Source organism: Nasonia vitripennis, chromosome 1, assembly GCF_009193385.2.
Source record: "Nasonia vitripennis strain AsymCx chromosome 1, Nvit_psr_1.1, whole genome shotgun sequence".
Taxonomy (NCBI): Eukaryota; Metazoa; Arthropoda; class Insecta; order Hymenoptera; family Pteromalidae; genus Nasonia; species Nasonia vitripennis.
The window spans coordinates 1,349,884-1,364,667 of NC_045757.1; the positions used below are offsets into that span (position 1 = coordinate 1,349,884).

The 14,784-nt window shown below is 48.5% G+C and overlaps 1 protein-coding gene and 1 long non-coding RNA gene across 4 annotated transcripts in view; both read right to left on the minus strand.

The window, feature by feature from the left end:
- LOC100122037 (CCR4-NOT transcription complex subunit 6-like) overlaps window positions 1-14,784 on the minus strand; it is a 287,898-nt gene that overhangs the window by 54,477 nt on the left and 218,637 nt on the right. The window lies entirely within an intron of this gene.
- The window catches only part of LOC116415949, a 44,293-nt gene that overhangs the window by 18,722 nt on the left and 10,787 nt on the right, over window positions 1-14,784 (minus strand). The window contains exon 2 of the long non-coding RNA XR_004226482.1: window positions 3,688-3,717. This is a non-coding gene — a long non-coding RNA (uncharacterized LOC116415949). The remainder of the gene's footprint in view (window positions 1-3,687; window positions 3,718-14,784) is intronic.

Sequence of the window (14,784 nt, forward strand, 5' to 3'; positions counted from 1 at the left end):
GCTCGCCACTTCTTGGGGTACACTTATTGGGCATTCTCGGTACGTGGGCACGTTTTCTCGTTAATCTAACCTACATCGGCTCAAAGAAGACGGAAAAATACGCAAATCCAGGTAAGCTAGAACTTTGGTCAGTTGTTGCTAAGGGACGAAGCATCGGTCCGAATCTGAAGCTATAATTTGCGTGTTTCTTGGGGTTCACTTATTGGGCATTCTCGGTACCTTGGCACGTTTTCTCGTTAATCTAACCTACATCGGCTCAAAGAAGAGGGAAAAATACGCAAATCCAGGTAGGCTAGAACTTTGGGCAGTTGTGGCTAAGGGACGAAGCATCGGTCCGAATCTGAAGCTATAATTTGCGTGTTTCTTGGGGTTCACTTATTGGGCATTCTCGGTACCTTGGCACGTTTTCTCGTTAATCGAACTTATATCGGTTCAAAGAAGACGGAAAAATACGCAAATCTAGGTAGGCTAGAACTTTGGACAGTTGTTGCTAAGGGACGAAACATCGGCTCGAAACATTCGCGTGTTTCTTGGGGTTCACTTATCGGGCGCAAGAGGACTCGATCCAAAACACGAAAATAGCCACGGTTTTGTAGCATCACAGGCAATGAATCTCCCTCTCGACGCAAAGTAAGCTAAACTCCTCTCCCCGGAGTGTCGTTTGTCGTGGTTGTAGTGTACCTCCGCGAGAGGAGCCAGGCATAATGGTGTGCAACAGCGGCGGCAGCAATGCGATCCGCCAGTCAGATTACGTCCCGGGCCCACGTACATACAGCGCCGCCGCCACTACTGGCTGCTGCTGCTTCGATAGCGATCTAACGCCGAGATAGATGTGTATACGTATGTACGGAGGCGTGGATGCGTGCGGCCTGGCTACAGCTCTTATTTTTTCGCTTTACGAATCTGATTCCGCTGGGATTATTTATAATTTTCGTGAATTCGATGCAATTGAAAAATCGGCATAGCTTCAGTGTACATAGCGCGCACGCGATTCGCGCTAATGATGAAGATGTCTCCTCGGGCGAATGCTTTTATATAAACGTGTACTGCATGCATAACTACATTAAACTATGCGGCTATTAATTACACGTGTTGCGAGCTAGCTTTTGCAACATAATCCATTGCGAATACATTTGTATAATTTATACAGCATCGCCTATGGAGCTGCAGCAGACGATAAGTGGATCTACTCGGCTCTGCATTAATCGGCTGAAGACAAACGTTTTTCGCGGCAGAATTAACGCGTTCGCTCTGAACGATTTTTAATAACGGCGAATCGAGCGATTGTTTATGATTTCCGCTTCAACGAACCGCGATCCATTAATCTCCGAAGATTCGAGAGGAGTGAGGAAAGCCGGCCGAGATGTAATCAGCGCATAGATAGGATTCAAAGTTGCGCGAAGAGGAGCGCGCGCGAATCTTCGCTTCATCGGTAACATCTTTTTAATTGAGGACTGGTATACGTGTACGTATCCCGCGCAGTCGTGTAACGAGCGTTGAAAAATAAGCAAACAAACCGAGTTTGATAGGGAATTAAGTGGTAGGTGTGTGTGTGTGTGTGTGTGGGGGGTGGGTAGGCGAAACCAAAGTCTGAAATACAACGAAGTTAACAAGGAGATAATGAGCGAAGCGAGATAAATCTGCGGTAGCTGCCTGCCACGTATCGTTTAAAAATCCTCGTACGCGATTCTCATTCAGAAAACAAGAGAGAGAGAGAGAGAGAGAGAGAGAGAGAGAGAGAGAGAGAGAGAGATCCAGTTAACCGCGCAGAGAGACCAGTCCGCTGCAACACAAAGACGAAACGAGATGGGGCGCGCGGGAAGAAAAAAGAAATTTATTAATCGAACAATCCAAGCCCATAGACATCAAACGCTCGGGCGCCATTAATCACTTTTCCCGCTTGCGCGCGCCAGCGTCGTGCACCGTTTCGCCTTTCTTCTCTCCCCCGGATAAATTGAGTTTAGCCTCGGCCGCTTTCCGTGCTGCTGCATCACTTTTTTTCAGCGCGCGCGGTGCAGCATTGCAGCCGTGATTCGAAAAGCCCGACGTTCATGAAGCCCGGCGTGTTACGGTAGTAGCTTGGCATATAGGTATACACCGCAGCTGTGCATCGCCGCAAGAGTTATTGCCTACTAATATCGACGCTGGCGTTTCGGATCGGGAGCTCGCGCGAGCGCGAGACGTTGTTCGAGGAAAGATTGATGGGGTGTTATTCCTGGATGATTATTTATTTGACTTGCGGATCTCGTGCGCGTCGGATGAAACGTGTGAAAGTTTGGATAGCGGTGTATTGCTCTGTATGCCGATGATCGTCCGGGAGAAAATATCGGCTAGAGATCGATGACGCTCTTAGCGGGTTGGATTTCGGTAAAAGCGAGGAGACATCGGGAACCTCACGATTAAAAGCCGATCGCCGTATAACGAATCGATCGGCCCGCAGCTTCGCCGCGATCGGCACTGATTGACGTCCAACACGACGCGCGTATCCCCCCCCCCCCCACACACACACGCACACACACACAAATGAGAGAGAGCATTCGGACGTGACGAGACTGAAGTTTTGAGGTTAGGATAGCGCGTTCGCGCGTGTACGTATGATGGATGCGCGCGTTAAAGAACGATAAATGATCGAGGCGCACGCGAGGATGTGTGTATCCGCGAGGAATTTGCGCGGTGACGTTTACACGCTGTAAATAGATGGGATTATGGAGCTGGCGTTTATCCGTTTGCGTATCTATCGCTGCGGAGATTTAAATGGATAGATAGAGAGAGAGAGAGAGAGAGAGAGAGAGAGAGAGAGAGAGAGAGAGTCGGTGCGCGTGTGTATATTAAAATGCGATAAGTCTTATATAGCTTTGATTTATGCTCGATTTCAATGCGCGCGCATTTCTCGTTATTGCGCAAGAGCGAGCTACAGTCGATCGAAGCAATCGCAGCCTTCCTCGTGCGCGGAAAAAGGTCGTCGCGCCGAAAAGCGATCCTCGAGTACCATCAATCTTCGGGGGCGAAAAATGGCGAAATTAGACATCGATCGCTCTTATAAAAGTCGACGGCGGGAAGAAGGAAGCTCGAAACGAGGAGAGAAGAGAGCGAGAGGGAGAGAAAAAAGCCAGCAGTCGGCCGACAGGTATTCGATCTCGTTCGAGTTCTCCGTCTGCTTCAAGTTTTAAAGTGCGCTCAGTTCGGCCGTCGCTATACACACGCGGCGGCGGGAGTAACTCGCCGGAGAAAAAGATCACAGTGTCAGTCGTCGGCAGCAGCGGAGAGTAAGAGAGAAGTGGCCGGAGCTCGGCTACATCCTTTGTCTGCGCGCAAAGTTCGGGGAGGAATGAACCGAACTTTTCCTGCAGGCCCTCTGCGCTGCTGCAGTTCGGCCGAGAGCGATGTGTTTGAGAAAGGTAGAAGATTCGCCTTTATACCGCCAGCCCGAAGGAGGGAGAGTTTGAGTTGTCATCTTCAATGTGTCTCCTGCTGCGCGACCGCGAGCTTTTTGGTTTCTTTATAGCGATGGGATTAGGGTAGTGCTTCGGCTTGTAAGGAGCTTTCAGTCGACGAAGAATTTTTTGCTTGACCGAGGGGAGAGAGAAAGCGAGAGAGTGGATTGGATTCGACGGATTCGAGCTGGAAATAATCAGCTAATTGATGGCTACGGGGCTGTTTTGGAATAAATATCAATGCACAACTTACGTTGACTTCTGATCGTTTAGAGTGACTCACCTGTAACAGAAAAGATAAGAGATGCATGAGAATTTTAATTTTCAACGTGTTCGTAAATACATAGATTGAGATCTGATTATACTACTCGATCAAACGCGCTCCGTATACACGCGCGGTTTACGGGGGGTCGCTTAACAATTCAAATGCGCCTGAATAATAGATCGAATCCGCGGCGATAACAATCGCGCGCGCAGTGATTAGTTTGATCTCCCCATTGTACACCACTGGCCGAAAAGACTCGAAACAGTCATTATTCCTAGATGATTCGCCCCGTAAATACAAACGCCGTCGGGGCTCATAAAAAATCCGTAGAGTCTCGGTAGTAGAATAGCCAATTCCCAGAGGCCGCAATTTCAGCGCTGCCGACCAAAAAAAGGAGCAGGAGAGAATCTGCGGCGCACACACACCCTATAAATAACTCAACGTGAACCGCATCTCCTCGCCGTTCTCTCTCTCTCTCTCTCTCTCTCTCTCTCTCTCTCTTTCTCTCTCTCTCGAAATAAAAGCGCATCGATCGAAGCTTCCCCCGCGAGCACACACGTCTCCGCAAAATATAAAGCAGCCAGTGGCGCAGCGACACGTAGCGCGCGTTTAATTAATTGCCTAATTAAGCGATGATCACTCGCGCGGCGTTATGTGTGCAGCGCGTGATTAATCCGGTCTCCGTTAATTAGGCCGTTAACGTCGCTGATGGGGGCTGAGGTGCCCCGAGACGTTCCGCGGAGAGTTTCTCGGCGCATATATTATTTATCGCTGCGGAGCTGATATGTGTGCATACGGCTCTGTGCAGGACGATGTATCGACTGCGCGTGAGATCTCGCCGATGATCCGCGAAAGGATATGGAAATGAGGCTTTTTGCGTGCGACTATGCGCTAGCTGATGCGCCGGGAATATAAATATCCCCGCGCCGTCTATTTTAACATCCAAGCCTCTCTCCTGAGAAATTCAAAAAGCTTCTATCGCAAGTCGCTCGTTGAAAGGCACTTTTTGAATGAAATTTCAGGTGAGCTCGAAAATGAATCCCCCAAGTAGCGTATCTCTCATAATCAGTCAAAAGCTCATCCCGCCACCGCCGCACACTCACTCATAGAGAGAAAACTCGCCGATCCATTCACGCAGCGTCGCGCGCGAAAAAAGAAGCGCCCTCGAAAGGTTTCTCATTAAAATTCCCACCGGCGCGGGGGAGATAAGCCAGAGACGCGCGTAAATTCGGGCCTCGGAAAGTCGCGTCGGCCTCGTTATCCGGACCGTAAATAGCCCGCTTAATAAGCGGCAAATTTGCCCGCGCGCGAATAGAATTTCGAGCTTCTTTCACTTTTTCACCCTGCTCCGCCGAGCTGCTGCAAAGGGAGAGAAAAATATAGGTTAGCCGACCTACGAAATTTCTTTTACCTGCTTAACCGACAATCGTACGCGTTTCCAATATGAATATTCTAAAAAAAAATCAAAGTACGCAAAGCAGTACCAATATCTCGCCAACTTATACGCCGAGATACAATAGACAGCACGTGCGCGCGCGTCGCATCGTCAGCTGCCGAGGGACTTTACGACGGCCGACTTATCGCGGGGGTTAAAAGAAGGGGCCTATGCGCGCCGGGAACGAGATATACGCGAACGTATAGGTGGAAAGGGATCGAGTAAGCCATTCGACGGAGGCCCCGAGAGAGCGAGAGCAGATGGAGATAAGCGTGGCGAGCGTATAGTTATTGCGCGGGACTATCGATATGCGCTTGAAGAATGGCTGAGCGAGCTTTCGGAAAATTTCGCCGGCAGAGCGAGCGCCGAGGGTATACGTACTTATAGAGAGAGCTGCGGAGGATTTATTAATTGAGCGAACGGAACCTTTGTCGATTGTTATACGTTAAGAACGACGCAGTTAATAAACTTGGAATTTCGACTCCATCGGGCGCACAGCTCTGCGTCGGACGTTTCTTTTCTCGTTGTCGCGATGACGGCGTCGTCCTACAAGAAATTTCATTATTTCACTCCTTTCGAATTTCTAAAAAAATCCCGATAGCTCACTCGCGCATTATACGTATACACTTCTCGCGTTATCGGGAGCGTTATTTTTAGCCCCGGCTGTAATTACTCTTATTAATAACGGCCGCGCGCGCGGGGTAATTGATACGCGGCAGCGAGAGTAGTTTTCCGCGCGACGGGGCGCAGCGTCGTTATGCTTTCTTTGCGCGAGAAGGAGCGGCCGTATGCTCTCCTTTTTACGGCCAGAGGTGAGATGCCCGCCGCGCACGAGGGGGTTGAGCTGTGTGCGCTCGCACCTATATACGCAACTATATCGCCGCGTGTATACATTACAAGGTTAACACTTTTCTTTCTTTTCCCTCGAGCGCGCACTGTTCTAAGTTGCTTTCGCTGTTTATTGCGATGGGCTTTTTGACTTTTTCTAACGGTCGCAAGCGCGCTCGCTCGCGCCGATTAACCGTGGGATATATGTATAGTTTCAGAGCAGCTCTCTCGCTCTCGCGCCTCGACGAGTCCGGGGAATGTTTGTTTACGAGCGGGATCCCCTTACGAGATTACAATTAACGGGTTCCTTCGAAAAAACGCACACGGCATTATCTCTGGAAAACTGATCCGCATAAAGCACGAGAGAGCTACGTCTTTTTTGTTGCATCCGCATGGAAGCTGAACCAATATATCGCGCGCACACGCGTCAGGAACGTCACACGGCAAAGAAGCGAGCCGCGCGAAAACTCGTTTTGTATATTTGCCGAGAGCACGCACTCTAGTACATATCCGACCTTGCGTGTGCTGTGGCGAAAAATTCGAGCGCGAGTATAGAGTCGATACGAATAGCGGCGAATATCACGCGGGTGCGTCGAGCGGATTCTCGCTTTTTCACGCGCGTCGCTGTATTGACACGAGGGGGGCATGAATACAAAAATCGGGACAATAAACGTAATTGTCAGAGCTGATGGCATGGCGCTATTTGCACATCATTTGATCGCATTGTTTGGCAGATTCTTTTGTCGCAGGCGATTTACGATTATATCCGCAAAGCGGGAGTATTTTTCCGTCATATGTCGCTTCGCGTTGGATAAAAAAGTATTTGATTCGTGTAACACTACTGCGCGGTATGTGAGCATCGACCGATAATGCACTGCGTGGCTTTGTAAGCGCCCTGTTTGACAAACGCCTGAAAGAAGTCAGCTTGTTTCAGTATCGCGACGATTAATTTTTTTCCGCTCATTCAAAGACTTATCGAGCTCGATGACCCGAATCAAATGCTTCAAAACAGCCCATTATAGTATCTTATGCACTTCCTCTTTTATTCCGCCGAGCCGCGCATGACTGGCGGCGCACGTGAAAGGCTCGAGTGAAATCGAAACGAGAGCTCGAATTCGCCGAATTGGTTTTGTTTTCGGCCTTCGCACTGCTGCAATGCGTCCGATATCGCTTTGAAACTGTACAGCATCGACCTTCAAGCGAATTCGTACGGCAGCGTATTTGAGGCCGCATTGTTCGCTATGGGTGCATTTCGCACTTGATTGCGAAGAATTAAAAAATGAGGTATTTTTCTGCACACTTGTGCATGCGAATAAGCAACTGGACTGTTAATCCATAATCCCAAGCAGGGGCGGTGAAATTAACTCATAACAAAATTCCTCCTTGTAGCTAATTAAGCGCGGGAAGCGCCGAATTCTCGGACGCATAGCTCGGCCTCGCAGCACTGCCACGCGCTAATTTTTTTCGCTTCCGAAGAAACCACCGCGCACGGACGCGCGCATTCCGCGTAATTGCGTCAGTTTTTGCGTCCAGCTCGACGGTACCGCATACGCGCAATTATGCAATTCCGTGCGATGAAAGCATTCGATATCGGGGGCTAGACCTTTGAATTTCCCGCCGAAGCCATTCGCTCGGTTCGGGGAATCCCAGGTATACGGCGGATTAGATCGGTCGCACATAACCTAAAAATAACGGATCAACACTCGTGCCAGGGTATTAATTGACGAGGCCGGTTCGATTGTTATCAGGATCGAAAATAGAGGGAGAGAGAGAGAGAGAGAGAGAGAGAGAGAGAGAGAGAGAGAGAGAGAGAGAGAGAGAGGTATGAATGCACCGAACGAGTGCGAGCACGGATGGGAGTTATTGCGGCTGGCGCGGAAGGTTATCGGTCCATCTGCAATTATGGGCGAGAACCATAAATAAGCGAGCGTATCAACGCGGTAGAGTCGAAAGCGTAAGTAATAGTTTTATGAGGTCTGGTATTTTTGTTTGGAATGGCGAATCGATGGGAGAGAAAGAGAGAGAGAGAAAGGATGTGCATAGTGCTCGAAAACGCCGAGGAATCGATTACGCCAAGTGCATGCCGCTATTTTACGATGCTGTTGCCGAGCTGAAAAATCCCCTATCTACTGATGATTCGTGCGCTGTATTTACGGCGCTGGATTGAGAAATTGCTATGACTTTATTAATTCGCACTCGCGTTATGCAAGCCCGCGCGCGATGGTCACCACGATACGATCTAATTGCGAGTCTTGCGCAACATCGATGGCTCGCTATACAGAGAGAGAAATGACGGATAAAACTGCTGGCGCATTGGAGGAATTCAAAAGAAAATTCACGATCACGGTGTGTGTCGATGGCGCAATTCATTCGACGTCATAAACTCAGTCAATAAACCAGGCGAGCCATCACGAACCTATTACTGTATAGCAAACACACTGCAGCACCTATAGGACACTCGGCGAATCCACACACACACAGAAGACATAACCTCAAAACTCGTCGCGCTGGAACTCGCCATGCGGACACTCGGGGGAGTCGTATTCGAGCATATGACGGTGCAAAATGATCCCCGTGACGTCCATATATCCATATCCACGCGCAAAGAAAAGGCTGCTGCTGCTGCTGTTGCGCTGTCGCTCGCATCTTGAGCTTTTACGAGCGGCGAACACATTAAACCCGCGCCACCATCGCAGCTGCCGGTGCTGCTCTTTATACGACTAGAGTGTGACAACGACGATGATCGAGTGGCCAATCGCTCGCGTGACGTTCCTGTATTTTCCGCTACTTCTTTGCAGGGCACTCTGGCGCCTTTGTGCACGAATTGTCCATTATCGGACTACGACTCCTCTGCCCCGCACGTTTCGTCGTATTATACCTATGGAAGACTTGAAATCGTTCCACTGCATACCGCGAGCTCTGCTAGTTTTATCTCTGATGATACACCTTATGCGCTGAACGACTGAACGCGCAAGATCGGCCAACTATCATTCCGATAAAGGTCGAGCATAAACGAGCGTGAAAAATTTCTCGCCGCGTAACAATCATCTTTTATTAACTCGATACTTCAATTCGTTCGACGCGCACGTGCAGCTACGTGCGGCAAATCAGCGGTACATACGAGCGAAGACAAATACGCGGCCGGGGCGCTCGTAAAAGGCCATTAACGGTGAATCGGTAGGAAGAAAAATCGCGTCAAAAGCCCGCGCTCGGCAACTAATCGGCGCAATTAAATCGGAAATCGCGCGTTCATCACCGCGTGCAGCTACACATACACACACGCGCGCTCTCGCGGCCCATAGCCACTCCTCGATTCTCATTGTTGACTCACACCGAGTGCTGCTGCTGCTGCTGCTGCTGCTGGAGATTACGAGCACGCGAAACCGTTTGCAATTCTCGCTCTTTCGCTCTCGTTATCTTTGGGGGTTTTTACCACTAATTTTTCGAGAGCTGAACCACGGCGGAAGAGGAGTATTGCTGCACCAGGCTAGCGTTGAATTGCGATCGTGAGGAGTTTTTTTTTTGGAAAGCGCTAAAGCCGGATTATCGGACGGCGAAGAGGGTGTGTTCCCGTAGTGCTTGGATCATCGACTAAACCATTATAAAATACGCTATCACCATACATATTCATCAATAAAGCCAGACCATTAGTTATATTATCAACAGCCAAGCGTCCCAATTGCCCCGCGCATCTCTCGTCAAATTCATCAAGTCTATAATTTCAGACTCATAAACGGCCGAGGAAAAGAAATAAATCTGCGAACGATCGTCGAGAGCTCGTCGTAAACCTCGCCCATCTCTATATCAAACACCCGTATTTCAGTTAACAGTCAAAGCAGAGCGGCTATCGCCTCGTCAAGCCTAGCACTCAATCAACGCGTACACACATCAGTGCGCAATCTGCCGCGTCCATCTACACAAAACCTATCAAACTCGCGATAATGCGCGACTCGACGTAGACGCTCTCGCACCAGAGAGAGATAACGGTCTCGCGGTCGCGCCCGCTTTTACGATCGGATTTACATCTCGCGCGCGCGCGATCTGAATTTTCGATGCGGATAAGCCGGTGTGAATTATACGCGCGAGACACACGATTTTTCGAGGAAGCCGTAGTGAGAGTGTGGGTAATAAGGAAACGCGCGCGTGCGCGCGCGCGAAGGCACCCAGTGTGGGTAGTTGTATTGCGCGAGAGAGACGGCTTATATTGAGCGACGTTCGTCGCTGCGGGCGAGGGTGTACCATTTGTCCGGGCCGATCTCGCGGAGATTCGAGAGTTGAATTTCAAAGCGCCGAGGACGGATTCGAGCCCATTTGTGGCCGCAGCTCCGTTTTGTCGGAGCTGTGCCATGAAAAGCGATGTATAAGCGCGCGTCTATATAATACACCGAGCGATATATGTAGCTTTTTTAATTTGCCGACTCTGTTTTTCACGGGATTTACGCTCGATACGTCGAACACAATTTCGATCGAATTTCCGCGAATTGTTTTTTTATTAGACTAATTTTCCGTCCGATTCGCCGCGGCCTTTCAAACGCAAACGACTACTCGCGCGAATTGGAAAAAATACTCGAAAAATTGTAAAACTCCGCGTTATGCTGGCGCCCGTAAAATTTATGTGCCCGGAAAAACGTTAAGCTGTCAGGCGCAGCCGCGAGCGCCCACGAAAATGTGCAAATTCGCCAATTCGAGAGTAGGCAAAATAATTTTTTTTTTCCCGTCCACTCATGCGGTCGAGTCTCCATCGTTCACGTGCCTTCAGTGACATACCGTGCTTTTTCCGGCCCTTAGACACCGTCCCTCTCCTTCTCCCCGGGGCGAATCGATTTCATGCAGCACACACGAGCCGAGGCGATGTGGTCTGCTGCGGATATGATTCGAAAACGGGATTTACTAGTGTTTTCGAATTATTCGCAAATGAAAGGGTCTCGCGATACACGGTGTTATTTTATTGAAGTAAAAATCGCCCCGCTGGTAATGATTCCATTGAAATGACGGATCATCGACAGTCGCGAAACGCGATAATATTCGCGCACCGACCTCAATGTTCGAATAAACGTTCTATCAAACATTTATGGGTCAGTGCGCGCTGTATATGTATAAATAAAGCTCCTTTATCAATGTTTCCCCGACGTATTCCAAATGAAATACGCTCTGTTATTCATTATCTAGGATGTTCCGTTGTATTCTCTCGTGAATTGGCTCGTTTAACGTGAGAAGATTAAAAATAAACGGGCTAAAAATCCCTCTTCTCTCGCTGCATACACGCATTGTTAACTTGTTAGTTCGACGGTGTATGAATTATTCGATACACGGCACGCATATTCACCCGCTGACGAATAAAACGAAAGATCAATTAGAAAAGTATGGTATTCACCTTTGAAACGTGTCGCTTGAATGAAATTATCCGCTTATCGCGCGATAAACGCGGAATATTTTTCTGTGCATAAAAAAGTGCTCATCAAGGCGTATAGGAGGGGGATCGATCGACAGCAGCGTCGGCTCAATCCCGCGATAATTAACCCCGAGAACAACTCGCTCGCTCGCGCTATTACAGAAAGGACACGACGGGAATTCCTCGGGGGATCGGCCGAGATGAAATTGCGCCACCGCCAACAATTAGCCCGGAATTTTCGCTCACTCTCTCTGTCTACCCCCTGTGTGCGTATAATAACGGCGGAGGAATTTCCGAGCAAGAAGGAGCCTCCTCGTATCGCGCGCCGCCGATAAAAATGTTCGAGAGCTGCTACGCGTATACGTCGCGGGATTTTTATCATCCGCCTGTACCGCGAAACGATTATGAATGAAAGATCGTGGCCTGCGCGGAGAACGTTTCGGATACTCCCGGACGTTTTTTGCCCGCCATAGATGTCATCGGCTGCGTCTTTTTTTTTCACTTTCCATTTCGCACGCGGAAGACCGAACAATGGGGGCTTAGCTACGATTTTAATTAAAAGAAATAAACCCGCGCGCTTTTCGGCTCTGCAGCGAGCGGTAGAAATTAGAAGATTGCCGGTAGCGCGCGGCTTCAATCAAGAGCCCGCCGCATTATAACGCCACGCGGCTTAGAAGGAAAGAGAGAGAAAAGAGCAATCGTCGCTGGGCTTTTTGCGCCTCTCGGAATAAAATACGTCGTATATACACGCTTCGCGGTAACGGATGCTTCCTCCTTTTTTCAGCCGACCTTAAATGAGGGAGCGAATCTCCCCGCGCGCGCGAGCACAAAGGAACGTCGTTAACTGCTGTTTTTTAAAAGAATTCGCCGTATAATTGCGGCTAGTGCGCGCGAGCGAGTGTTTTACCGTGAGGCTTCCTTTTACCCGCAAAGAGAGAGCGGGAGGGGGGGGGGGGATGAATGAGATTTTTACTTTGGAGATTGCGCTTTGAAAAGTCGTCGCGGCGCGGCCGGGATATTAAGAATTTCGTTTGAGTTTTCGCGTGGGATCGGAGCAGGGCGCGTACATTGAATTTTAATTATAAGGCAGGAAGATCCTCTCTTTGTGAGCTGGTATATATCGCTAACGAGGTCGTCCGATCAATATTGATACTTGCGCGAGAGCGCATTCTCGGAACAATGAATTCAATTTAATCACGAAAAGCACGCACTGAAATATTGTTGTTGAGTTTATGATTTATCGCAACAACTCTCCTCTTGTTGAATCATAAAATTGGAAACCACGTGTATACGCGCAGCTGGCTCGAAAAAAAAAACAATGCCGGAAAATATTCTTCATTACGCTCGCATACTTTTCTCAGAAATCATCGAGTATGTCACGAGTTTAAAGTCCTTCTCGCTCCATTAATCAAAGCCTTTGAATACCTCGCTGCGATAAGAAGCGAAGAAGAAAAGAGCGGAGCGTTCATTTCTTTTTACTACCGCTCGCTCTCTTCGGTTTCGTTTTACTTTTACAATCGCCAGGTGTAAAAGTTAAACAAAACTTCAAGTAGACCCGTACACGGAATTTCTCGACACAAATCAACAATCGAGTATCACATCAAACGTCTCACCGTCCGGCTAATTAAGACTTCCGATCAGACGCTCGTGTTGCCAAGAGGACGGGTGAAACCGCATCGGGGCTCGTGTCGTGTATTTGATCCCGTCTCCTGTCGTCCCCGTGGAGAAGTCGAGATATACTGCGACGACGTCTTATACGCGCCGAATTGAAATGGAAATGCATTCGCGTCGGCGGTAGTGGGATGGAAATGAAATACACATCGATATTGAGATGCGCTAGCGAGTGGATACACGCAAAGGGAGGGACGAGAAACCGAGAGCTACGTGGGATGAAATTATACACAACAGGTGGAAAATGAAATTTCGTCGGGCTTTGCTCATCGGAAAGTCAGATCGGTGAATGACAGGGAATTGGGTCGAAGACGACGGCTATGTGACAGACGCATTGATGGTACAATTTTAATTTTTCGTTTCGAAAATTCATACACAGCTCAATAATATTGGTATACGTCTTTCGGCGCGTATAGAGAGCCGAGGGTAGATACGATTTCGCTCTATGCAGACAGTATGAATAATATAGTTTAAACCTTGCGCCCTATATTTCCGATCAAAGAAAGCTGCGAGCAAGTGCAATTCCTTTTTACGTCCCGCGTACGGGTATACGCGCGCGTCTCCAACGTGAATACATCCGTACTCCCGGAGATGCATTTCATTTTTCCATCATTGTCAGCGGGAGGGAGGAAGAGAGCTTTCTCAATAATATCATGCGGAGCAACAAAAGTTTTACGTCATTCAGGTGCATTGCAGCTTTTAGTCTATACGCTGTTCCGCTGCGATGTGCGCTGAAAAAAGTTTTCTCTCCTATTCTTTCGAATAAAATGCGCCAGTGATAAAATGCAATATATGTATATTAGAAACTGGAATTCAATATTCATTCCAACGTTCGCATATCGACTCGATTAATCGGACTTTTTCTACTTGATTAATTATTACTTCTCCGTCGTATCATTCTAGAAAACCTCGAGCAATGTAAAAAATTCATTCGTAATGTCATGCGCTGAACACATACACGCGAAGCAAACATAAAAAATTTACAAAGCTTTGCGTATCTTGCGCGCAAAAGGCTCGAAAAAAAAATCTGTTTCATATCCACACGGTCTCGTCGTAAAATGTTCACCAGCCGCCGAGTCTATTTTCCATCCGCGCTGCACGCAGTTACACATATTGATAGTGAGAGAGAGAGAGAGAGAGAGAGAGAGAGAGAGAGAGAGAGAGAGAGAGAGAAACAGCGACAACCAGCGGATCCTCTCATGCGAGCAGTTTTCGCGAAGGCATTACTCCAATAAAAAAGCCCGGCCCCGCTTTTTCCCGGCATATTTTTTCAGTCCGTCCATCACGTAGTTTTGTTAGCTTTGCACGTACACGTTTCGTTTGCGGTTGCCTGCCTGCGGACGCTAGCGCCGTTGAAAGAGATATGTATACGCGAGCTTTCGGGAAACGCGAGGATGATAATGATAATTCTGGCTCTCGCTAGGAGGGGATGAGGCCGGATTATTATCATTGTATATACTTCTGGGTCAAGAGAAAAAGTTTGCAAACATCCAGCGTATTTTTCCCTCGGAAAAGCTCGCGAGATCCGGAGTATTTCCGTAAACAAAACGATATTTGTGAAAGGATAGCCATCTCTCGTGGAAAAGAGAGCAAACGGAATTTTAAATTGGATCACGGACGCGTGTGCTCTTTCGTACGGCAAACAAGATCGAGATCACGTACGGATTGAATCATCGTCGCGTGTGTACGAGGTTCTTTTTGATCCTCATGGATGAAGGTCAATGCCGTCTATGGAATAAGCGGAAGGAGGCCAATGACG